Here is a 26,553-nt window from a genome sequence, read left to right on the forward strand (position 1 = left end):
GGAGCCTGGAGCACGGGGGCCGTGCACATGGCGGTCTTTAATTTCTCGAAGGCCGATTGGCAGTCCGGGGTCCAGTTGACTGTTTTGGGGCTCTTCTTGGAGGTGAGCTCTGTGAGGGGCCCCACGATGCTGCCATAGTCCTTCACGAACCGCCGGTAGTATCCAGTGAGCCCCAGGAAGGCCCTGACCTCCGTTTGGGTCGTGGGGGGTTGCCAGGCCTGGATGGCAGCAATCTTGAGCTGGAGAGGGGCCACCAGCCCGCTTCCCACTTGGTGTCCTAGGTAGGTCACGGACCCTTGGCCAACATGGCACTTGCTGGCCTTGATGGTGAGCCCGGCTTGCTGGAGGGCGTGTATAACCTCCCGCAGGTGGCGGAGGTGGTCGGTCCACTGATGGCTGTACACAGCAATGTCGTCCAGGTAGGCGGCGCTGAAGTCTTCCAGGCCCGCCAGTACCTGGTTCACCAGCCGTTGGAACGTTGCCGGAGCGTTTTTCATGCCGAAGGGCATTACTTTAAAGTGGTAGTGCCCGTCCGGGGTAGAGAAGGCGGAACGTTCCTGGGCCCTAGGGGTGAGGGCGATCTGCCAGTAGCCCGCTGTTAGGTCGAAGATGCTCAGGTAGCGGGCGGCCCCCATCCGGTCAATTAGCTCATCTGCCCGGGGGATGGGGTGAGCGTCGGTCCTGGTAACTGCATTCAGCCCCCGATAGTCCACACAGAACCGGAGCTCGGGGGCAACGCCCGGGGCGGCCGCCTTGGGAACCAGGACGACCGGGCTTGCCCAGGGGCTGTCTGAGGGTTCGATCACTCCTAGGGCCAGCATTTTGGACACCTCGGTCTGGATGCAGGCGCGCACCCGGTCTGGTACGCGGTACGCCCGGTGTCGAATAGGAGGGCTGTCCCCGGTGTCCACGTCGTGAAGGCACCAGGGGGTGACTCCGGGTGTGAGGGAGAACAGGGAGGCGAACCGTCTCAGGAGGGCTTGGCAGTCCTGGCGTTGCTCCGGGGACAGGGCCTCGGAGAGCTGGACCCCTTCCACTGAGCCATCCCGCTCGAGGGTCCTCAGTAAGTCCGGAAGGGGTTCGGAGTCTTCTTCCGTCCCGTTATCGGTAGCCATCAGGAGGCTGAGTTCGGATCGCACAAAATGGGGTTTGAGCCTGTTGGCATGGAGGACTCGTAGAGGGTTCCGGGCAGTCTCCATGTCGATTAAATAGGTGACGGGCCCCTTGCGTTCGATCACCTTGAAGGGTCCGGACCATTTGTCTTGGAGTGCACAGGGTTCAACCGGGGACATCACCCAGACCCGTTGTCCCGGTTCGAACTCAATGGAGGATGCGTGCTGATCGTACCATCTCTTCATGTCCTCCTGACTGGCCTCGAGATTGGCTTTGGCGGTTTCTCGGAACCGCCGGGTCTGGTTGCGGAGAGCCAGGAGATACCTGTAGATGTCTGGGGGAGTTTTCTGGGGAGGCTGCTCCCAACCTTCCTTGACTAGGCTGAGGGGGCCCCGGACGGGGTGCCCGTACAGGAATTCAAACGGGCTGAAGCCGAGGGATTTCTGCGGGACCTCCCGATAGGCAAACAGGAGGCATGGAAGTAGCACGTCCCACTGGCGTCTAAGGGGTTCCTCTAGGCCCATAATCATTCCCTTGAGGGTGCGGTTGAACCTCTCGACCAGTCCGTTTCCTTGCGGGTGATAGGGGGTCGTGAATTTGTAGGTGACCCCGCATTGTTGCCAGAGAGACTTCATATATCTGGAGATAAAGTTTGTGCCCCTGTCGCTGACGACCTCCCGGGGGAACCCCACCCGGGAGAAGATCCCCATCAGTGCTCGGCCCACCACGGGGGCCGTCACAGTCCGAAGAGGGATGGCCTCGGGATAGCGGGTGGCGTGGTCTACTAGGACCAGGATGAACCGGTGTCCTTGGGCTGTTCGGGGGTCGAGGGGCCCCACAATGTCTATTCCCACTCGTTCGAACGGGGTGGTGACGACAGGAAAGGGTTGTAAAGGTGCTTTGATTTTTCGGCCACTTTTTCCGCTGGCCTGGCAGGTGGGGCAGGCCCTGCAGTGGTTGGTGACATCCTTTCGCATTTGGGGCCAGAAAAAATGGGTCACCAGGCGGTCGTAGGTTTTATCCTGTCCCAGGTGTCCGGCAAGGGGGACATCGTGGGCTAAGTTCAGGAGAAAGTCTCGGAAGCGAAGGGGCACCACCAGTACCCGACTGGCTCCTTGTTCTGCAATTTTCTGCTCGCTGTAGAGCAGGTCTTGGTCCCAGTAGATCCAGTGGGCCCCCGAGGTATCCCCTGTGCTTTGGGCCAGGGCTTGCTGCCGAAGTCCTTCGAGAGAGGGACATGTTTTCTGTTCGGCCCGGAATTGTTCCTGAGTGGGGCCTTCCTCCTGATGCCATTGTGCCAGGTCAGGGACGTCCCGAAGCTGGTCAGATCCTTCTTCTGTTTGGGTCGAGGGACTGGCTTCTGGGGCGGCCTCCTCTGGGATGAGCGCGGGAGGAGGTTCCGGCCACTCGGGCTCTTCTAGACTGGGGACCGCGCGGGCGGTCATGGACCGGGTCGTGACGCAGACCCATTCGGGGAGGCCGAGCATCCCCAGGTGTTCCCTTCGTTCGACAGCTGCCCAGGGAGAGCTTTCGAGGTCGTTTCCTAGGAGGCAATCCACGGGGGCATCATCGCGGACAGTTACCCTTAACATCCCTGTTACTCCTCCCCACTCGAAGGGGACGCAGGCCATGTGGCATAGACTTTCGGAATTGTCTGCTGATCGGACAGGGCAAAGAATGTTCGGCAGGATTTGGTCTGGGGTGATGAGGTGGCGTCGGACCGCCGTTACACTGGCCCCGGTGTCGCGGAGGGCTTCCGCCCGGCGGCCATTAATGTTGACCCACTGACTGTACTTCTGCGTGTTGGCGGGAAGGGGGGCCCGCGGAACCATCTCTCTCTCCCCCAAGCAGACCAGCGCCATGGCGGCTGGTGCCCACTCAGAGGGGTCGGTCTCGTACTCTTCTTGGTCTTCCGGGATTAGTTCTTCCCCTAGGGCGGCCGCTGCGACCTGGCGGGGGGTAGTGTTCGGATTCTTTGGGCAGTTGGGATCACTGGCGTAGTGGCCGGGTCGCTGGCATCTGTGGCACATAACGTTGGCCCGGAAACCGGCCCGGATGGCTGGGCTCCCTCGGCCGACCGGGGTCGAGGGGCTGCTTGTGGGTGACAAGGGGCCGGGGTCTCTCCCCCGACCCTGGCCTCCTCCTCCTCCTCCCCGGGGGCGATGGGGCCCGGGGTACGGTCTGGATGATTCGCTGGGTCCGCTCCGGCCAACTCGGGTGCTTTCCCACCGGTCGGCTTCGGCGGCGAGTTGTCGAGGTTCGGTTAGTTTACTGTCCAAGAGGTGTTGCCGGAGTTCCACGAAACAGTTGTTAGACAGGTGCTCCCATACGATAAGGTCAAAAAGTTGTTCGTAGGTGGTCACTTTGTTGCCCTTGATCCACCCTTCGAAGGCTCGACTAAAGAAGTTCACGTACTCCACCCAGGTTGTACCCGGAATCCGCTTGCAGTCACGGAACCGCTGGCGGTACATCTCGGGTGTGAGCCCGTAACGAGTGAGGAGGGCGGCCTTCATGTGGTCGTAGGATGTCATCAGATGGTCCGGGAGTTGCAGCAGGGCGTCCCGCCCTTCGTTGACAAACCTCCCCCATAACCCGGCTCCCCAGTCGCTCCGTGGAATCCGGTGGGAGGTCATGGCCACCTCATAGGCTTTAAACCACTGCTGTATATCATCGTTCTTGTGGTATTCCCGGATGACATCTTTGGGGATGTGAACCTTGGGCTCGGTAGAGGCAGGCAGGGTTGGTCGTTCGGGGAACCCGAGTTCTTTATTCTGTTTCTGGATTTCCAGTTCCTTGAGGTTGCGCTCATGTTCGTACGCTAGTTTCTTTTCCTCTAGCTCTCTCTGTTTTTGCTTCTCTTCTCGCTCCTCTCGGAGCCGTAAGTGTTCCAGAGTTATTTTTTGTTCCGCCAGCTTGAGTTCTCCATCCAAGCGAAGTCGGGCCAGTTCTAATTCGTGGAGTCTGTTTTTTTCTCTTTCTCGGATCTCTTCCAGGGAGAGACCCGCTCTTCTTTCTTCAGTTGGTGCGGGGCTCGTCTCGGTTGTTCGTGTTCGGGGTACGGCCGTACCCGTTTCTGCCCAAGCTTCTAGGGCTCGTTTGAAGTCTTCCTTTGTGCTAAGACCTGTGGTTGGAAGGCCAAGTTCTATGCAATATTGCTTCAGTTCCCGGTGGTTGTAGTCTTCCAATTTTTCCATCTGGAATGTTTCCGTTGTTCCGCTCTCTGTTGTCATGGTGGTTGTGTGTCGTGGGGCGAGTGACTTTCTGTACGATTATGCGTAGGTTCGGATCCCGTCGCTGGCCACCAATGTTAGACGGGGACCCTGAGGGTCGGCCGAATACTGAGGGAGAGGTCCCCGATGAGGACCGTCTCCGGCGATCGTACAGACAAGTCACCTCCCTCCCCACAAATAGGCACCACACCAGGTCGAGTTCAATGCTTTATATAAGGTACGTAAGGCAAGGATAGTAGCGATACAGGATATCTCGGACCGGAGGGTCCTCTCACTTCTAGTCTCTGTAAGGAAAAAGGGGGTAGCGGGACAGTCTTGGTACCGGGTCGGTACAGGGGGTGGCAAGAGGCGAGCTCACAATCCTCGAGCTGGAGAGTCTGTGAGTCGGGCCGCGGCAGCGCCAGCAGGCCAAGGCGATGGTGTCACGAGGCAGAGGGCCGCGGCAGCGCCAGCAGGCCAAGACGATGGTTTCACGAGGCAGAGGGCCGCGGCAGCGCCAGCAGGCCAAGACGATGGTTTCACGAGGCAGAGGGCCGCGGCAGCGCCAGCAGGCCAAGACGATGGTTTCACGAGGCAGAGGGCCGCGGCAGCGCCAGCAGGCCAAGACGATGGTTTCACGAGGCAGAGGGCCGCGGCAGCGCCAGCAGGCCAGTCACGGATGAGTTCTTCTCGGGTCTCTCGACTCCAGGATACAACTCCCCTCCTGGTCCGGCCCTGCCCCAGTTATAGGTCTGGACCCCTTTGATGTCCGGACCCTCGCGCCTGGGGGGCCGGGAGGTCCGGGATGAGGGAGTCCAGACACCCAGCAGGGGGGTGGAGCCAGCGCCCAGGGCGGCCTGGGGTGATCGACACCTGGCGGAGGAGAGCCGTTGACGATTCCTTCTCCCATTGACTCGCCAAGTGGTCACTCTGCCTCCTGGGCGGAGGTTGGTGCCTCGATGTCGGGGCCGGCCGGGCCCAGGGTTAGGGTCGAGTTGAGGCCACGCGGCCTCGTGCTGTAGTACCCAAAAATGGCGGCTGGGCCGAGGCCGGGGTGTGGATGGTGACCCGGGCCAGCTGGGTCCGGGGCTGGTGTCTTGTGGTGGAGGGATTGCAGGGTACTTCGGGTGGTCGCCGGGGACCCTGGTTGGGGATTCAGGGAGAGCAAGGGTCCGGGTCCCGTTGCGGGGAGGGGGGACAGCCCGACCATGCGGCCTGTCCAACACTTATACTGTTTCTTCATTACATCTAATGTTTTATCATATTATTTATATGCTTTTCTTCTTCAAGATAATCCCTCATTCCTTTATGTTCCTGACATTTATTGCGCATCTTAGTTTATGTATGAGATAGCTTTAATAAGTTTTCATCATTTTGTAAGAGAGATTTTTTGTTTCTCATAACTTCTGACTGTATCTTCATTTTCTGCCTTTGTCTGTTTTTATTTCAATAAACTTCAAACTTAAAAAAAAAAAAAAAAAAAAAAAAAAAGAGTGGCCAGGCCTGAAAGGCACGCTCAAGAAGACTTGTGAAGCCGACGGAGCACATCTGGACACACAAGCAAGCCACCGAGGCGAAACAAGGTGACCTGGTGACAGTCCAGCAGGAGAACTAAAATAGGATCCCTGCTCTCTCAGAATCTCTGCCCCAAGCTTCCCAGCTCAACCGGCCAGCCAATCTCTGACTGCTCAGGAACCCAGAGCATCTGGGCTTAAGGATGCAGATAAAAACAAGGAGCCGACGCGGCGTTTCGGTGGACTTGTGTTGATTGACACCACCTTCTTCAGGACAAGCTTATTTTAAAAAACACAATGTTGTTCACTTTCCAATGTATTCTATAAAACAAAATATAGGTTTCTCCCCAACATTTGGGTGATAAATCACTTCCAGTGTGTTAAAATCACCAGGACATTGGTTGGCTGAGAATTCCTATCTTTTGTTCCTTCATTGCTTTATTTCAATCTTTTTGTATATACAAACATTCCATTAATCAATGAGTTGTTGTGATCTTAGTTTTTTTAAATAGGGTTGTAGGGGCACCATTAGTTACTCCACCCATAGAGATTTTCCAGCTTTGGAGTTATTATTTAGTATTCCTCAGCCACAGTATCGCATCTACGTTCTCTCTTTCTGCTCGATTGAGGATAACCCACTTAAAGGACATACAAAAAGATTCAAATATACAATACTGTGGATAAAGAATGCTAAATAGAAACTTCAAAAGCTGGAAAATCTATATGGGTGGAGTAACTAATGGTTCCTTATTCTAAAGAAACTAAGATTACAACAACTCGTTGAGTAATGGAATATTTGGATATACAAAAAGATTGAAATAAAGGAAGGAATAAAAGAGAGGAATTCTCGGCCAACCAATTTCCTGGTGATTTTAACACATTGGAAGTGATTTATCACACAAATTTTGGGAAGAAACCTATATGTGTTATAGAATAAATTGGAAAGTGAACACGGTTGTGTTTTTCAAAATAAGCTTGTCCTGAAGAAGGTGGTGTCAATCAACACAAGTCCACCGAAACGCCGCATCGACAACTTGTTTTTATTGTATTATTTTGTATTATCATCTGTATTTAATGTTTTTTTAGAGATTCACAGTGGAAGTAATTATTTGAATAGTGCTGCTTATGAATATACTTACAATAGGAACAAAGTGATACAAGGCTCTCTGTTTACAATGCAAAACTAAATATCAGCAGACTAAAAATTGATGGAAGGAAATGGATTACTATTTATATGCATGAATGAGTCAGCATTTAAGAATAACTTTCTGTGATCTTTCATAGCATTGTTGAGTTTTAAATGGATTGTGTTGTATTATTTAAAAATAATAATAACAATAATATTAAAGGAGGAGATACCTTTTACAAAAAACAGGACTTGCGTCACTGGGATGATTGCGTGTGAATGTGTGTGAAACAATAGTTGGGAGATTTAAGTAATAGACTGGTAATTGCAAAGGGACATACAATTTTGGTTGGTTATTTTAACCCAGTTCCCTTTGTTTTGAAGGGTTGCTCTCACATTTGGTTTCATTTCGCACAGTTGACATCAATCACAAACCGTCTGGAGCATCAGCAGAGAAGACACCATACTATGGACACAACTCCAGCAGGCAAGTAGAGACGTCCTATTGAAGCCGGCGTCATCAGTCCTCACCTCCTATCAGGGTCGGACTGGGAACAGACACCGGCCCTGGCAAACTGCTCAGCCGGCCCCCCCTGGGGTGAGGGGCAGTGCAGCTGAGCAGTTTGCGAGGGTCGGTTTCGGACGATTTTGTTACAGAGGGCCAATATCCAAAATGGCCCCCACCCTAGCGGCCTACCGGGGAAACGCCCGGGTCCTGCTATGACCAGTTTGGCCCTGCCTCCAACGCTGTCCTGCCGATTGACTCAAGAGACCTATAGACTCAGCGACGTTGTTTACTTTGTTCTGTTTCCACATATTGGAATTCTTTGATCATTCGTTTGGATTTTGGGAGGAATGTAATGTCCTGCTGGACACGTCATGAAGCCGCCCCTCCCCTGAGGCTGCACTAACACCCACCCCACACCCATCCGTCGCAGGCCTCACCAGTCAGGGGATGCTGCCAATAAACGGGCCGGACGCACGTGATATTGGCCAGTTACACCAGCCAGCACCACGTGTCTGGGTCGCCTTCATAAATAGCGTGAGTGCCTAGGGCCCACGACTCTACACAGGGTGCTCGGAAACACTGTCCCAGCACCTGGATGGACACTGGGGGCTTATTTACAAGCCACTTGCGCCACTGTTGCGTCATTTTTAACATGGGAAAAGTGACTTACGGGTGGTGCAAGGGTTCTTGTAAATCTGCCCAGGGTCCCCTCAGCTCTACGCCTGGCACACAAAATGGCGCAGCGCACACAAGCACATCCATGGGGAGGTCAGGCATGGTGGCCACCCGGGTGGGTGTCATTTAAGGCTCTATTTCCGTAGCATGTCTGGGCCTTTGTACAAGGTTCACATATGAGCAAATGGAGGTTGTGAGGTCTCCCTTACCCCCGCCCCCCTCTGCCGATTGGCAAAGTTAATGGGCTGAGGAGGGGGACGTAAAAGGAGGTTTGGGGGCGTTTCTGGCACCATAAATTATCCTTAGAGCGACGTGTCTTTCCCTGGGGCTGTGACGCACCTTCACATTGCCTAGGCACAACTTCAGAGACGCGCAACTTGTTCAGAAGAAGCGTGGCCAAGATTGTGGGTGCGGACTCGAGAGGGGCCCCCGTTGCAATCAAGCTTTGGGCATTAAAAGCCATAGTCACTTCAGGGCCACAGGAACCCCCCGCCCCCATAACAACATCCCGCAAATAACACACAGACACAAGTGTTAAGATTGGGAAAAATTGCTGCAGGTTTATTGTTACATACAACATTATGTAATCACGTTGGGTTATCTTACGGGCAATCCAAGGGCAGGCCGCATTCTCGCCACCTGCCCGCCTGATGAGCCAATCAGCACAGTGGCGAACCACCCCGCTGCTGATCATTATGGTAATAAACTACTCACGCCCCTTGCGGGGCGTATCTAAGCAACCCCCGGTTGCACAGGCCCACAACCGCCCGAAGGACTACTGGGGCGCCGTCTCGGATTCCTAGCCTCACATGAGGTTCTAGGTTAGGCTCTGGCACCCCTATGTGCCCGCTGAAGTACTGATTCGCACCTCTCTGTTTCCGGATTGCCCTGTAACTCCACCTGCAACGAAAAAGGAAAACACATTAAAACTCCCTCAGGAGCCCCCCCATAGCTGACACTCAGGGTTAGAGGTAGGGAGGGAAAGAGTGTCCCGACGTGTTCGACGCAACGTCCGGAGCGGCAAAGAGGCCACCACAACGGCCAGAGGAGGAGATATACCCTCTCCCTGCCAGCCCCGGACGTGCGTCATAGTTCCGCCCACCTCCACCGGGCAACCTGCCCTGAGGGGTGGCAACCATTAGCTGGGGGTCGGGGGCAGCCCTACGTGACTAAGGGCCCGCCCTCCTGATGGCCACCGGGTGGCCTCGGGCAGGCGCATAGTCACTTCAGGGCCACAGGAACCCCCCGCCCCCATAACAACATCCCGCAAATAACACACAGACACAAGTGTTAAGATTGGGAAAAATTGCTGCAGGTTTATTGTTACATACAACATTATGTAATCACGTTGGGTTATCTTACGGGCAATCCAAGGGCAGGCCGCATTCTCGCCACCTGCCCGCCTGATGAGCCAATCAGCACAGTGGCGAACCACCCCGCTGCTGATCATTATGGTAATAAACTACTCACGCCCCTTGCGGGGCGTATCTAAGCAACCCCCGGTTGCACAGGCCCACAACCGCCCGAAGGACTACTGGGGCGCCGTCTCGGATTCCTAGCCTCACATGAGGTTCTAGGTTAGGCTCTGGCACCCCTATGTGCCCGCTGAAGTACTGATTCGCACCTCTCTGTTTCCGGATTGCCCTGTAACTCCACCACAGCCTGTGCGATGGTCCCCGCCGTCGCACGGGTCCCCCACCAACGCTACTCCTTTTACCTGCAACCCTTGCTCAGCAGAGCCTTTTTTAAATTGAGGAGGAATAAGTCTAAGCCAACCGGCGTCAGGACTCCATCCACCTTGAAGTAACCTTTACTTTGTCCTGAATCATTTCATGTCTGAAGAAGCCCCGACCCCTCTGTTGGGTAACTTTCTTCATGGCACAGAGCTTCCTTCCTAAACTTTATAATTGCTTGGCACAACTTAGCACCTCACCAGGGACATAAGAAGCATGCCTGACGAAACGCAGGCCCTTCTGCCCCTAATCTGCCGATACCCTGGGTCTTATCCCTCACAAAATTTGTGTACCATCCCTGGTTCGAGAGTCATATTACCAGGAATGACAATGGGAAGAAGGGGCCCCTACTGTTGAAGGCGCTTCGTGTCAAATTAACGGCGTTCCAGCACCAGCCCTGACACTTGAACACCCTTCACGACAAGCAACAGCAGGCTACACCCAGCCAGGTTATGACTACTGCTGTAACGCCACTCTCCGCACAACATAGAGACAGTGTGCCTACAATAACGCTTGTGCTGCTATCCTACAAGCGCACAGAGGCATGGAAGGGATAATAATATCCTTTTATGAATAGGACGATGACCTTGCATGTGCCAATACAAGATTGAAAAGGTATAACAGCAGGCATCACCCGCCCTCTCGGGTTTAGTCTGGGGACAGCTTTAGGCCATGCTACCTTTCTGAACACTCTCTGGCTGCATGCCAGCCTTGAGAGCAGAGGTGGCAGCCCCCAACGGGATGAATGGCTGGAGAACCTTTTCCCTTGCCTCCGCAAACCAGCTCTATTAAGGCACGCAAGCATATTTTTATCCATTTGGTATTTGGTCAAGGGACCCAGGTCAGCATGGCTGAGAGGTAACCTGGGACCGCAGGACGTGAGCGAGGAAGGACTTGAGGGTCTCTACAGGGTAATAGCAGGGGTCACCCAAGGGGGCCAACCGGGTAACCGACCCTTTGCCTGTCTGATCTGTTTTGGAACGTCTGAGAGTGATGTACAGGCTAGCTTCAAAACTTATGTCCGCCACCCCTAAGACATCCCCAGCCAAATCTGACTAAGATCGCTGTCTGTGGGATTACTTAAGACCACCACAAAGGGATTGCCGGGACAGATCTAAGTGCCCCCTTGAGATCCCTACCTGCATCAGTACATGCCTGAGCATATACCCCCGAGGCGCCGTTCTCCAAAGTCACTGAACTGTGCTTCGTGAACGCTTGTGCAACTATACCCCAGCAAGTACAGAGGGGTATTCAGTGCGCAAAGCCTAGGAGGACTTACATTTTATATACAGGCTTGCCAATGCAAACAGCTGGTATCCCATGCCCCTTCGACCTGGGGGCAGCTCAACCATGCTACCTCATGAATATCTGGTCTATACCGTTGACTTCGACCCCCGACCTAAGGGATTAATAAGCTGAACCAAGGTGCTCCCAGTATAGGCCAACTCCTCACCTTGGGGGGGGCACACGGGAATCTGAAGGATACTTAAGTTCACACAAGGCTGTGTCAACGCAGCCCCGGGGAGCCCAACCCCGCTAACCCAGTGAGAAACCGTGGGTCCAATTCCGGCTAGGAGCCCAATGTGCAAGCCAACGCCTTAATATGGAGAGCGAAGAAAAGGGGGTCTGGAATACCAGATAGACATTCAGTGCCTTCATACGGCTGATATTTCACTTCCTGGGCACTTCTATATTGAGAGTCTTCTGGGGGCCCACCTCTATAGGTAAGCTTGGCAGTCCCGGCTCAGGCAGTGGCGCAATTGCCCTGCTAGTACATGAACTGAGTAAAACTGCAGGCTGTAGACCCTACATACTACTGAGAAGCAGCTGGTGTACCCGAGCTGAAGGCTCAGCGGATGGGCTGGTTTCCCGCATCCAGAGCCTTGGGAGAACTGACAGACGACAGCAGTATTAGGAAGAGCAAATTGACTATTGTTCTACATAGGATAAGTAAAACAGTGCAGGTCCCGGGAATGCGCATAAGAAGGACAGACTACCACTTGGTAAGGCCCCAGGATCGTTATGCGCAAGGTTATATATGTCCTTTTAGCTCAGGGCTAGACCTAGGTTTTGCTACTGTTCTAATATGACGCATAGAAAGATAACCCATGGGATCTCTTCTCTATCACCATCTGGCAGATAGCCAGCAGGTGGCGACAGTGAGCTATTCTAGCACCACTGACCTCCAGCACCCCGTGATCACCGAACCACACACATCCATAAGAATGGTGTTATGCATGTTAGTTGGCTGATGATCTGTGTGTCTTTGAAATGAAAATCACACTACAGGCCTCTCCAACCTGGAGGTAGGGCTGGGAGATGTCGCTATGGCATTCATTTTAGGGGTCACGTGGCTTGCTTCGGGTGCCCCGTTGATGGTCTGTGCACTGGAGACTCATTCCTGGTAGCACCTCTTCACTCATACCCCAATCTTTCCTAACGATAGTAATTTTGTTTTCAATCGGTAATCGTTTGTTTTATGAATATTTTGTTAAATGTGCAATGCACAATAACGCATCATCTCCGCACCTTCTATTTAGTGTATACTGAGGCGCTCTGACAATCCTAATACTACTAGCCACACTAAGAAGCAATCGAATGACGAATGACGAAATGCACCTAAATCAAACGGTATAGTACCGTTCCCTGGCATCTTTAGGCGCAATAATGGCCCACGGTATATAGGGACACATTTGCACGCCCCGTGCGTCACCCCTGCATCACTTAACATGTGAACAGTGACGCAAGGGACCCGCAAATCCGCCCCTTAGTGCGCTACCTTCAGATATTTGTGATACCGCCGGCGTGTGTATAGAGAATATACACCTTCTGTGATCAGTAAGCATATGCTGCATATTTCTTACAGAGTAACGAGTGCAGGGCCTTCATCCCAATCCGCAGAATGATAGGTAGCGCCAATACTGCCTCAAAGCGCTATAAGTCGGCAAAATAACAAAAGTGTGGTTCGTTCTCCAGGTAGGATCCCACAATAATTTTAACGCGAACTGGACCCGAAGACATCGGATATCAGAGAGCTTTACGCAAGCACGAGTTTCACACCTTCATATTTGTTAGGTAAAGGGGGGGGGATCTGCCCAGAATCACAGGATGTTGAGCGTCCCCGCAGGGACCGAACCCGGTTCCCCAACTTGGAGGTGGACGCTAGCGCCGTAGACACTCGTCTTACATTAAGGCCGGCCAAAGGAGGAATTTGCAACCACGCGTGAGGAATGCAACAATGGCTACTTTGTGGGGCCCAAATATTTCACGAAGACCCCAGCTGAACTCGAATAGAGGTGAGTGTCAGGGGGCGGGGGGGTCCGCCATAAATTGTCAAGAACAGCCTCGATAAAGGGTTGAGCCGATGAAAGAATGTGTGAGGCGGGAGGAGGCCCGAGAAATGGATGAGGCGAGGCTGGGAAGGATCCCAGTGCATCTGGGAAAACCCAGCGCTGAATAATGTGCATTTCAATATAAGAAAGGGCACTGTGCGTCTCCGTACCGCACAGCGCTGCACACCGTGGATTTCATGAAAAGGCACTGCGCCTCTCCTTAGAGCACAGCGCGCAGCACTGTGCAGCGTGTATTTCAATAGAACGGGCACAGCGCCTCACCTTAGAGCACAGCGCTGCACACTGCATCTCGATATACAAGCGCTGAGGGTCACATTGGAGCACGGCGCAGCACCCCGTGCCTCTCAACGAAACACAGCGCTGTGCATCTCAGAAGAGCACAGCGCTGCACACTGTGTATCTCAATCTAATACTGCACCGCATCTCAGCGTTGCTTTTGCACATTTCAATATAACACAGCATCTCAGTAGAGCACAACGCTGCACACTGTGCATTTCAATATAACAATGTTGCGCGTTTCAGTAGAGCACAATGTTGTCCACTGTGCCTAGGATATGGCAGCACTGTGCATCTCAGTATCGCACAGCGCTGACCCTGCATCTCGATATAACCACGCACTCAGTACTCTGCTTCTCAGTACCGCACAGCGCGAACACTGTGCCTCTCGATATCACAACGCACTGAGTGTTGTAGTAGAGCACACGCTGGACACTATATCTGGATATAACACAGATATAGTGTGCATTTCAATCTAACACTACGCTGTGCATTTCAGATCATCATTTCTCTCTTACACGACGCTGTGCATTTCAGATCCTCATTTCTATCTTACACGACGCTTGTGCATTTCAGAACAACATGTCTATCTTACACGACGCTGTGCATTACAGTAGAGCACATCGCTTAACACTGGGCCCTTCGATATACACAGTCATTTCTATATTACACGACGCTGTGCATTTCAGAACATCCTTTCTATATTACACGGCGCTGTGCATTTCTTGAAAGCACAACGCTTTACACTGTGCATTTCGATATAACACTTCGCTGCTGTGCATCTCAGTACCGCTCAGGGCTGGCGCTGCATTTCAGTATAGCACAGCGCTCTGTGTCTCAGTGGAGCCCAGACCTGTACACTGTGTATTTCAGTATTCACAGCACCGTGCCACTCTGTAAAACACAGCGCTGCATGTTATGCGGGCACTGTACGATGCATACCTCAGTATACCAAAGCACTGTATACTGCATCTCAGTCCACTTCAATTCAAACAGACTTTGTATCGGTCTCCAACCCCAAGCGTGTCGCCCCAGCAGAACTGCGAAACCCGCAGGGGGGGGAGCGGGCACGAGGGAGGGCTATTGGCGGGCGCAACACCGCACGCATGCCTGCCCCCCACCTCAGTAATTTGCCGCGACGGGTGCCAGAAATATAGGGGATCGTCCATAATTAAGCGAGCCCCTGATCCCCTCCCCGCCGCCCGACCGCGCTCCTACGGCTGGCTGCACGACGGTGCGATGTATGGGACTGAGTATATTACTGAGGTCATTCCCCTGACATTACCGGGCCGGAACAAAACAAACCACTCACCCCGCACAGATGGCGGAGTGCTGCTGTGTGTGAGATGACGGAAGTCTTTCTTACAAGCATACCGCGACACCCATTGGATGACAACAGCTGAGACAGCTGCCACCCAAGCGACCAGGCCAGAAAACACACGTAATCCCCTGGGCGCGCCCCTCCCCTCAAAGCATAACATTACTCCAGGAAGGAGCGCGCAAGGGAGAGGCCTGAAACAAGCCTGGAAACGCTGATCAGTCGGAGCTAAATAAGGCACCCCTGTCCTTGCTGAATCAGCGACGTCAGTGTCACGATATTGGTCACCACCGCAGCGGATTAAGCTCACGGATTAAGCTCAACCGAGTTACCAAGCAGCGCGACATTGTGCCTGCTAGCTGCTGAATGACCCACACCAATACTCGTGGGGTTGTGCCCAATTGGCACCCGCAAAGGATCGCACAGATGCCCGTATTTAGCAGCTGTGAACGTGGTGCGTGAACAGGCTCGTGGATCGGGTGGGGTATGTAGGGGCCGAACAAGAGGGAGGGGCATCGCACGAGGGCGCCCTCCCCCAACAGCATGTTGCAGCGCTCCAGTTCGGCTCCACTTACAGCCGGAGGCCCGCCATGCAGTACACTAATCACCGGATCTCGGAGCAGGCGAGGCACACGCAGCTTTTTGTGGCCCCCTGTGCCGAAACAGACCAACTTTTGTTCGGGCCTCTCAGTGAAAACCTTCAAAAATACTGCCCCAGGACAGCATTAACAGTCGGAGCCTTATCACGTGCTGGGCAGACTCATCCAGCAAGTATGAGCACACGATGGCGATAGTACTACCGCCTAGCAAATGAGCATCGGCACCACTAACATTTGCCTGCATTAATTACACCGAAGGAAGTTAAGAAAATAATAATTTGCATTTCTAGTTTTATATAGCACGCACTAGACCTGAAGGTATCAGAGCACTGTAAATGAGCACCAGATCTGTTACCGACGGCTACTGTCAAATTTGTAAGGCACGGGGAATTTGAATCCCATACCGAGACTCGAACCCGTATCCCCAGCTCTGCGGTCGACCGCCCTAGCCGTTAAGCCACGTTCTCTCCCTAATGTTACGGCATAGCAGACTGAGCATGGAAAGAATATAAAACATTTCCCTGCATATTCCACTCGAAACACAGCCTAAACAGTAATCCTTATCCCCGTGTTAGGCTGACTAACCCCCTAGCCTAACAGTCCTCACCTCGTGCCTCTTACTAAAACTTTGATAATTTTCCTACCTTGGGAAAATTCTACAGCATTGGCAGGATTCGAACCCTGGCCTGTGAGGGCTGTCCACACCAAAGGAACGAGCCTTACGTTTGAGCTATAGCTCCTTGGTAAACATGGCAGCGTAGCATAACAGTGCTAACCAACATGGCAACGTAGCCTGACGATCCTAACCTCGTGCATATGCTAGGCTGACTCCCCCCAACTGGCGGCGATGCGATAAGCGGCATAAAGCGTGGATGAATCTACTTTTGCCCAAAAGCACCGGATCAGTAAGGTAGCCACGAGGGGGAGACAATGAGGCATCGTAACAACATGAGCACAACCTAGAACATTTGCACGCCTGTTACGGGCCTGAGCACAACTTAAACATTTGCACGCCTGTTATGCCCACATTGCGACCACTTAAGGACGACATGCATAATTATGCACTCCGCCCCTCACCATGACCCAGAAGGAAAGGATGGCATACACTCCGGGGGCCCCCCGCCTTGCCCACGGAGACGGTCTTGGTCCCCGGCACACTGCACGGGTCCCCATGGAGTGCGGTAGCGGGCTAAGTGCGGGAAGCGCTGGCCCCATTATGAACTACCGTGGCACTGTGCAGCCTCCCTGCGGTGATTTTCGTCCCTTCCGACCTATAGCTGCGCTATTGACCCCAAGAGCGCAGGCTGAAAGAAGGGTGGGGGCGAACCTTGCGCTCTAGCCCCCGGTCCTGAAGCCCCGCCACCCAAGGGCAGGAGCCTGGCCTTCGTTGCCTCAATGAACGCCGGACCCGCACGAAACAACGGCAAGACACCCACATGTCCGAGTGAGCACAGCCCAAACACATGGCCTGAGCGGCCCTCACCCCAACTTGCCCTCGGGCAGTCCAACCTCGTCGATGACCGGGTGAAGCCATATCCTGAGGACAGATCTAGCAATGGGGATTCGACTCATAACGCAAAACTGCCAAGACAGACGAGCGGTCCAACGCCCGGCAGTATGCCCCAATGCACTGAAGCTTTCCTACACTCGCAGACAGGGGTTCGAACCTGCACCCTCCGTACGCACGCCAAGCGGACGCTGAAATTATCGGCGCCAGCCTCTCACATCTCTACCTCTCCGTCGCAAAACCAGGGAGCCTGACCAAGTACGGAGGAGCTCTTAAATCTGCCCCTTCCCCTGAAAGCATTATAAACCAGCAAATGCTGGGCAGGCCTACCGGAAGGTGCTTCGGGGAGAGGGGGGGCAGCCACTCACCCCACTTGCAGTTCCCTCAGACGGCTTGAAACTCAGCACGAGTGAAGATGGCGGGACGGACAAACGGCGTGTCCCACGAGGCAGTGGCCACGCGTGCTCGGAGTGAGGAGAAAGAGTGTCCCGACGTGTTCGACGCAACGTCCGGAGCGGCAAAGAGGCCACCACAACGGCCAGAGGAGGAGATATACCCTCTCCCTGCCAGCCCCGGACGTGCGTCATAGTTCCGCCCACCTCCACCGGGCAACCTGCCCTGAGGGGTGGCAACCATTAGCTGGGGGTCGGGGGCAGCCCTACGTGACTAAGGGCCCGCCCTCCTGATGGCCACCGGGTGGCCTCGGGCAGGCGCAATCTTACTGACTTTGCCAATGCTTGCTTGATATGGCGCCTCCTGCCTCAGTCCTGCAGGTTCATGCCGCTGTAAATAACAGAAGGCGAAAGTTAATTGCACGCAACTGAGTGCAAACCGCTCCTGGGTCACGTGCCCGATCAGGTGACTCGGGCCCTTTAAACCCCCCCACGCCCCGTGTGATCTCCTGCAACTGCCACCGGAGTGAAACAACACCCTGAGGCACGCAGGTGGGGGCGGCACAGGCAGTTTTACTGATGATGTGCCCCCCCCCCCCCCCCGTTTCCTCGTGCAAGACTGTCTCACTGTGATAAGTGGGAGGGGGGTTAATACCCTCTGTGCCACTGAAGATTGTTAATAACCTCTCCTTGGATGTGAGGCAGCGCACTGGGTTAACACACCTGCTGCCGCGTCTGCTTGCAGTCTCCGTGGTGCCGACTCAGACTTTCATCCTTCCAAGCAAAACAAGGCGAGTTCCATAAAGTTACACACCCACAAAAAAAAGTTTGAGGTTGGTAGGGGGCTGGGGCATGAATGTCTAAAGTTAGCGGCATTAAATACAGCTACTGAATTCAGGTTTTACTTGTTTAATTCCGATGACCAGCACTGCCCCTTCTCTCCGTTTCAGCTCAGCCTTTCATCTTTCTCATGTCGGTCACGAGTACCACCGAGCCCGGTGATTAAAATAAAGCCCCGGTAGGATTGTAGGGCAGTGTACCAAAAGCGAGCTGTTATTACCAGGGCACCTGCCGGGAGGCTGGCATGGAAGGCTGGCGTGTGCCCTCGCTTGTGCACACTCCCTGCCTCGCCCGTGACTCCCTTTTCACCAGTACTCACACGTCGACGCCCCGGCACCCGCCGAGGCCCCGGAGGGCACAGGTTCCCGGTGTTTAATAAGGTGGAGGGGACTCACCTGTGCCAGGCCCGCTGCAGACTTCACACACGGCCGCTCCTTTCACCCTAATTACCCGGAGGTGAAATCAGGTGTCACGCCCAGAAGAGACGGGCACCTCCGTCGTCAGAGAGACGAAGCAGGAAGTGCACGGGGCAGGAAGCGCGTGTGTGTGGCGCAATCACTGCCGCCCTGGACGGCTGCACACCCCTGCCAGCCAGGCCTGTGTACTCAGCGGCGCGCTGCATTCTGGGGCTTGTAGTTCATGCTTACCTTCCGAAGGATGAGCGTTACATCTCAGCACGCAAAGTTAGGTATTCTAAAGTGCTTAAAGAACTCTGGGGTTAAGTGCAGAGTTAAAATCCGCCATTTACCCAGGGCTTTTAAGTGGGATTAAAAAAAGTGTGGAGGGGGGGGGGGTTCTCTAAAAGGGGCGTGGTTTAAAACATCTAAACTAATATCCTGTGCGTCTCATAGCATGCCACCTGACTAATATTATAGCGCCCTCCCTGCAGGCGCTCTGCACTTGCACCCAGACACATAAAACAACATTCATATGCCTAAAGCAAGCCCTACTATTGGCTCTGCCAGTGCTTATTAGCAGTATCAGATAAACAAGTAACAATAACTTTATTGTACTGAAAATGTTTAAATTCTGAAAATACGAGCCTGTGAATTAAACCTTACTAAGTAAGGTCTGTGGTACTCTCACACACTCCATCTCTTCCCTTCACACAACCCTCCTCTGCGGTAGCGCAATGTTAGACACTTACCCCCTCCTCCCCAGATCTTTCTGGAATCTTTATCTATATTCAATATATCTGGTTATTCAACCTTTAGACCCCCTAGATTCTTTAGAGATCTTTTTCCGCAATTAACTGTTCTCTCTTTTCTGGTTAGCGCCGGGAAACCTCCGGGTAGCTGCGCGCTGTATAAAATTAAATATAATAATAATAATATATTTTACACCTCATCTCTTTCCTCTTCAGCACCCTCTTTTCATTTACTCCTGCATTTACTTCTTTACATCTCCTTCACTCCTCCATCCCCCGTAAAAAAGGCCCACTCACCCGTAAGCACTGCATTTCCTTTAACTTATACATTGTCAGTATTTCAACAAGACAGCAGTGAACTTCCTTCACACACTTTCCACACTTACAATTGGGACACATGACCATTGATCTCTGCAGAGAGGCCAAGGACTGTATGAGCATGTATTCTGAGCCCGTTTGTGAGGCACTGAGGGGCCAAGTGAGAAACTCTCACTGGCTTCAGCCTCCACTCCAGAGCTTTCAATCGTACCCCCTGCCCCCCAACATGAACTCACCCAGACACGTAGAGATCACAGTACATATTATAAAAGAACAATCTGCTGAAATAGGCGCTACCAGGAGAAGTGCTTTTATTTTTCCTTTCTTTTCTGACTTTGCATGTGTGTTGCACAGTGCAGCACTCTAAAAAGGTAGGAAATGTTTTAAAGTAACTGTAAGCATAGAATTTTGTACTGGAATGGTACAAAACCCATACTGGACTCTCCCAGACACCCTTGCACTATGGTGCAAAGGTGTGTGTGTGACGCTCGGCAGCCTGATTGTACACCAGTGCTGGGGAGAGAGGAGGACATTGCCATAGCTATGTAGATATGGCGCTGTCCTGCTCTCAGTTTGTGCACTAACCATGTTTCACATTTTCCTTATGTACAATGTGGTGTTACATGAGCATTTACTCACTTGACTTCAAGTGAATGATTCCCACAAATGCATGTTTTTCAAAACCACTTTCATGCCTGTACTGTTCAAGAATCGATAAACAAGGATTATTTTCTTGTTTTATTTTGCATTATAAGAACTCTTTCTTATGCCTCTTGTCAAGGTAGGAATTCCCTTTATGATAATTGTGCCCTTGGGCTCTTATTATTTGAATAAGGGTTAGGGATCCTCGTTGCTCTGATGAATGCCCCTGACTGGCATCGGCACTAAAGAGGGCCGAAACATGTTGGCTCAACGTGGACGTATGAGCCATTAAACCTCCAACCTGTTTGGATGTTTAACGTACCTGGGGAACCCACTAATAAAAAGGAATCTTTTGGGCTTACCGCAACGTATTTTTAACTTGCCGTGTTTTATCTGTAGCCCAAAAATGATGAAGCAATGCACAACACGTGAGTGAGGCTTCCTCGACCAACATAGCTGGCATGTCCACACATATGGTCAGCCTATGTAGGAGAGAAAAGGAAAGGACACAGTCATTACATATAAAATAGGGTTTAGAAAAAGAAAAGGCATCCTACCCCTTTTTAAAGACACTTACGAACAGATGGCTGGGTGACAATTGCGCGGAGTGGCAATTAGTTGGGTAAGTCACAATCTCAAAGCTCAAAAGGATAAGGTAATGGCCATCTACCATTAACCAAATAGCATGAAAAAAGTCACTGCTATAAACAACAACACTCTGGTATATCCTGAGCTAAATTCCAACACAATCAATGTTTACAGTGAATCAAAGTCCACACGATCTTCTCATAGTCTTCATTTATTTTTCTTATTCTGTGATGATCTTCAAGACGCCAATTCACATGCGCGTGTTGGGAACGCCACACTGACCGATCCGCCCTCGATTCAGATATAGAAACGAGACTGTTAGGAGAGACTACTCATTCTCTTCACGTACATGAGTTAGTACAAAACTGCAACGATTGGGATGTATTGCGCTCACTGCTTTTAACACTTGCCCTTTGGCTTGAGCATATATATTGATACAATTAGCCCTGACGAAGTCTGTGGTTGTTACCACAAAAGACGAAACACGTGTTGGCTAGGCTCGAGTGTGAAGATCATCACAGAATAAGAAAAATAAATGAAGACTATGAGAAGATCGTGTGGACTTTGATTCATTGTAAACATTGATTGTGTTGGAATTTAGCTCAGGATATACCAGAGTGTTGCCCTTTTTAAAGACCATCACTTTTTGTGATATATGTGATTTTAAACTCGGCTGTTTGATACGTTTCAATATTTTCCTATCTTGCAGTTTGGTTTTAAATACGTTGAGAAGAATATTAGATATCCTATGTAGTAGTTTGTGTTCAATAATACATGTTCGCCAAGATTGTCTTTCACTTCCCCCCTTCATGAGATGTTTTATTTTGTAATACTTACTTTTCCATTCTTGAAGGAATACTTATGGTTAGCAAGGTCTGTTGCTGTGCTTCTTACACTGTTTTTTTCCTGTGCCAGGATTGGTGCCCTGTGAGGAAATGGGGTGTATTATATGGTGTGTTTGTGTGACCTCTCTGCGTAATACACTTACCAAGCCCTTCAGGACCTGTAGATTTCATTTGGTAAACCTTAATCTCAATCATGGGTAGCTGTGGCTCTGAGCGGTCCGGCTTACAAGAGTGTCGAGCGTTTAAACAACACCAAAACATGTAAATAAGAAACGCACAAGGCACTCAAGAATATGGCCAGGGACTAGTGGAACCCCCCTTCCTTAATCAAACATTATTAATATGACATGAGAGGGATTTCTTTGGAGGCGGGGGTCGTACAAACCCCGGCCATATTTATTAAACATGCAAATAAAACAAAATTGAAATAAACAATATTTACATGATTACACAGAAAACGTTCCATGACATTGATTACAATTGATATATACAGATATCAGATGGCTAACCTTAACATAATTCTAGTACAAGGTATTTCCTATCCGAATCTAACATATGAACCATAATCACACAGTAATTACTTTTCTGCGTATCCTATTTGGGCCTACGGTAAGGTCACTAACTGGTGTCAGATCCTTATCAAATACCCACGCCCTTTAGTTGAAGTGCGCATGCGCAGAGGGCCCATTTACCGGGAAGGTACTTCCACCCCCCCGGTTACCCCCGTACGCTCTATTAACCCCATTAAAGGGGGCCATTGCATCTCTGCACCGTTTACTGGTGTCATTGTGCACGTGCAGGGTGGACAACCAGCCTAGATAAAGCGTGACTCCCCCCTCCCCCATCTAGCCAACAGGCTGTAACTGCCCCTGGAGTTCTAGGAGAGACCACTTTTCCCTCCCTTTGGTCGACCCCATTCAAGAATGGTGCCGCCCTGCCCTCTAAAGACCTTAAATTTACTGCTCACCAATCATGACCTTACCACCTGACCAAGGAATAGCAATAAATGCGACGATTGATGACCTGTAAACGGGATGGAGATATAGAATTCACAATGTATAGTAAATCTGCACTTTTACGTTAAACACGAACAAGCACTGACAAATTCAACGAATTTGAGACAAACATTTTCAAGGAGAACTTGGGTAAGTGTCAATGTGGTTATTTGAAGTTACCGTAGGTGACCAACTCCAGCAGTAAGCCAGTCGGGGGGACCAGTAAGGTCCACAGAAACAGTTCCCTCTAAGAGGTGGAAGCAGTCTTCGGTCAGTTCCAGGCACTTTCATCCAAGCACTTTTATCCCTTTGCTTTTGGTTCCTTTAGAGTGGTCCTGATACTAGGGATACAGGACGCTGAAGACTCAAAGATGCTGTAGATGTGATGTGGTTGATTGGAGTTTTTTCTGTGACTACTTGTTGGTCCACGTACTCGGTGAGGCGGTCCTAGCCTCAGGGGTTGACATCCCTCGAAGTCCTCTCGGCCCTGCAGAAGTCCAGTTGCCATTGGGCAACCAGTTGTCTGGTACAACAGTGCCCTCCTAGGTGTATAGTAACACTGTATGCCGACTGATGGGACACACCTTTGTTAGTCTATAATACCACTAAACACCCGTGCCGGTCATTATAGGCTAACCACGACAAGCAACCCTTGGGGTGAGTGTGACTACAGGGTTGTGTCCCACCAGTCCGTAAGCGGTGTTACTATAGACCTAGATGGGCACCAGTATATGCTATCCACTATCCAACCCGGCCTGCTACTAGACGTATCTTCCCAGTGCGGTGGTCTACTCTCTCCTCCACTGACGTGTGTGAGTAACGAGGGTACCAAGGTACCCCACCTCCGGAGTTTGACTAAGCTTGTGGAGAACTTCCAAGAAAAATGTACTATTTTAAAAATGGATCTTCCCTGGCGAATAGCCGTCTCAACAAGATGGACGCAACATTAGAGGCTTCAGGAGCCGGATGTTCCCAGATGTGGGGAGTAGATTTCTTGTCTGTCGAGGCCCCGCACTCCCATGTGCAGCAGGTACAGGTTGGTGCTACTTCATCCTCTCGACCACAATTGTGTTGCTTGCCTGAAATTAGAAATGGGGGAGAGGTGGCGGCGGAGCAAATAGCAGGGCACAGCAGCCACAAGAAAGAGAAATGCCAAGCCCATCTATCCACCATGGCCAACCTCCCATAAATTACCCTCAACTCCCCCTCCCCAGCCCCCAGAGTGCATACCCCACCTGATTGATCTTAAGGATGTTACTGAACTGTCACCTAATAGAAAATAGAAAACCTAAGAGAAAACTTTAAGGCTATAAAAAACAAAACCGACCATTGGCTGAAAAGTAATGCGAGATGGACTCAGGATTTAGCCCAAGAAGTTTTATCCATGAGAAGATCACCTTGACCCAAAGATTGTGCTTGCGACTGCGTATTGGTGAATTTTAAGACCTTCCTCAACTGTTGAGCTGCTTCTGTGGTGATCTACTCAGCCGGCATCTCCTTTAGGCCAAATAAAGGCGTTGCCCTTAGGGTACTTGTACAGGCCTTCTGCCCTTCCCTCCTTTCCCAGGTATGGGGTTCGGTTTGAAGGTACAAGTAGAACACTTTTTAAATGGGGGGGGAGGGGTGGGGGCAACAGGATGAAAAAGCCATCACTGAAACAGCTGTTTCAAACTTGGCCACCGCAAAGGGGTCATATGTCCAATCCACAGACATGACTCAAAGGCGTCATTTGTCCACTCCGCAGACATGACTCAAAGGCGTCATATGTCCACTCCGCAGACATGGCTCAAAGGCGTCATTTGTCCACTCCGCAGACATGGCCCAAAGGTGTCATTTGTCCACTCCGCAGACATGACTCAAAGGCGTCATTTGTCCACTCCGCAGACATGACTCAAAGGCGTCATATGTCCACTCCGCAGACATGGCTCAAAGGCGTCATTTGTCCACTCCGCAGACATGACAGAAAGGCGTCATTTGTCCACTCCGCAGACATAGCTCTAAAGGCGTCATTTGTCCACTCCGCAGACATGACTCAAAGGCATCATTTGTCCACTCCGCAGACATGACTCAAAGGCGTCATTTGTCCACTCCGCAGACATGATTCAAAGGCGTCATTTGTCCACTCCACAGACATGGATCAAAGGCGTCATTTGTCCACTCCGCAGACATGACTCAAAGGCGTCATTTGTCCACTCCGCAGACATGACTCAAAGGCGTCATTTGTCCACTCCGCAGACATGTCTCAAAGGTGTCATTTGTCCACTCCGCAGACATGGCTCAAAGGCGTCATTTGTCCACTCCGCAGACATGACTCAAAGGCGTCATTTGTCCACTCCACAGACATTTATTTATTTATTTATTTTTATTTAGAGAGTTTTATATAGCGCTACTGGACCCGGGGGTATCAGAGCGCTCTACAAGGTCGGTAAACATACAAGAAATAGTTCAGCGTGTGTAAAAATCATGAAAGATATAAAAGATTACATTTGCATGGATAGGAGGTAGCATATAACGACATAAGCATCATAAAAATATTCAAGGAGGGTAAGAGAGGGTGGAGAGTATAAAGAGTGAGAGAGATAGGGGATGAGAAACAGGAGGAGAGGAGGTAAGAGAGAAAGGGAAAGGGGGTAGGGTGAGAGGATAGCAGGGGAGCGGAGTGTGTATAGTGATCGAGTCATAGACGTGAGGGGCCCCAATATTTGTTGAGAAGAAGTGATTTGAGCCTTTTTTTGAAGAGAGGGTAGAAGGGGTTGCAGCGGAGATCTTTGGGGAGAGAGTTCCAAATCGTGGGAGATTTACCAGAGAAAGCACAGGATTGGTTTTTTTTGCATTTGAGTTTGGGTGGGATTAGGGCAAGGGAGTTAGTGCTTCTAAAGGATCTAGAGCACCCAGATTCATGTAATTTGTCAGCAAGATAAGAGGGTGAATTTAGGTGGAGGGCTTTATACGTGATACATGCAATCTTGTATGTGGATCGTCCTTCGATTGGGAGTCAGTTAAGGTTTTTAAGGACAGGAGAGATGTGGTCAATTTATTTACAATCGGCGATAAGTCTGGCGGCGAGGTTGAGCACACATTTAATCGGTGCCAGGTGGATTTTAGGGGTGCCAGCGAGTGTTGCGTTGCCATAGTCAATTTTTGACAGGACAAGTGATTGGACAATGGTTTTAAAGTCATCGGCAGGAATAAAAGGTTTCCGTTTTTTGAGGTGATGAAGGGTGAAAAGGGCACTTTTGGCAGAATTTTTAATGTGTGTGATGAGATTTAGGTTTAGATCAATGCTGATGCCTAGGGATTTGACAGAGTTAGAGGTGGAGAGGGGGCAGTTGAGAGCTGTGATATCATTGACCAAGAGTTGTATAGGGAGAGAGTTTCTCTTGGGACTAAAAAGGATGATTTCGATTTTTTTAGGATTCAGTTTGAGATGATTGAGGTTGAACCAAGTTTGAACTTTATTCAAAGTGTCGTTGAGGTGAAGGATGTCATTGTGGGATTTGATCTTGTAGTAAAGTTGGGTATCATCGGCATAGAGGTGGTAGCATATTTTGGCTTGTTTGAGAACGAGGGTGAGTGGTTCCATGAACAGATTGAATTGGGTGGGGGAGAGGATAGAGCCTTGTGGAACTCCAAGTGAGACCGGTTGTTGTTTGGAGAGGCATTGACTGAGCTTAATTTGTTGGGATCTGTTTTGAAGGAATGAGGAGAACCATTTGAGTACAGTGCCCTCTAGACCAAAGCGAATTTTAAGGGTGTTGAGAAGGGTGGGATGGTGGACAGTATCGAATGCAGCCGAAAGGTCAAGGAGGATAAGTAGAGAGGATTCACCTCTGTCTAGAGAGCGGTGAATGTCGT

The 26,553-nt window shown here is 51.2% G+C and overlaps 1 protein-coding gene across 2 annotated transcripts in view; it reads right to left on the reverse strand.

Annotated features, from left to right (window-relative positions):
- The window catches only part of TPRG1 (tumor protein p63 regulated 1), a 254,173-nt gene extending 235,343 nt beyond the window's left edge, over positions 1-18,830 (reverse strand). Inside the window, exon 1 of one of the 2 annotated variants that reach the window (XM_078668037.1) lies at positions 18,811-18,830. The gene's annotated coding sequence lies outside the window, so the exon portion shown is untranslated. Of the gene's footprint in view, positions 1-18,558; positions 18,704-18,810 lie in introns of those variants that run through there. The other variant, XM_078668036.1, reaches the window with a different exon arrangement.
- Positions 18,831-26,553: the final 7,723 nt, after the last annotated feature.

This window comes from Lissotriton helveticus, chromosome 11 (genome assembly GCF_964261635.1).
Source record: "Lissotriton helveticus chromosome 11, aLisHel1.1, whole genome shotgun sequence".
NCBI classification, from domain to species: Eukaryota; Metazoa; Chordata; class Amphibia; order Caudata; family Salamandridae; genus Lissotriton; species Lissotriton helveticus.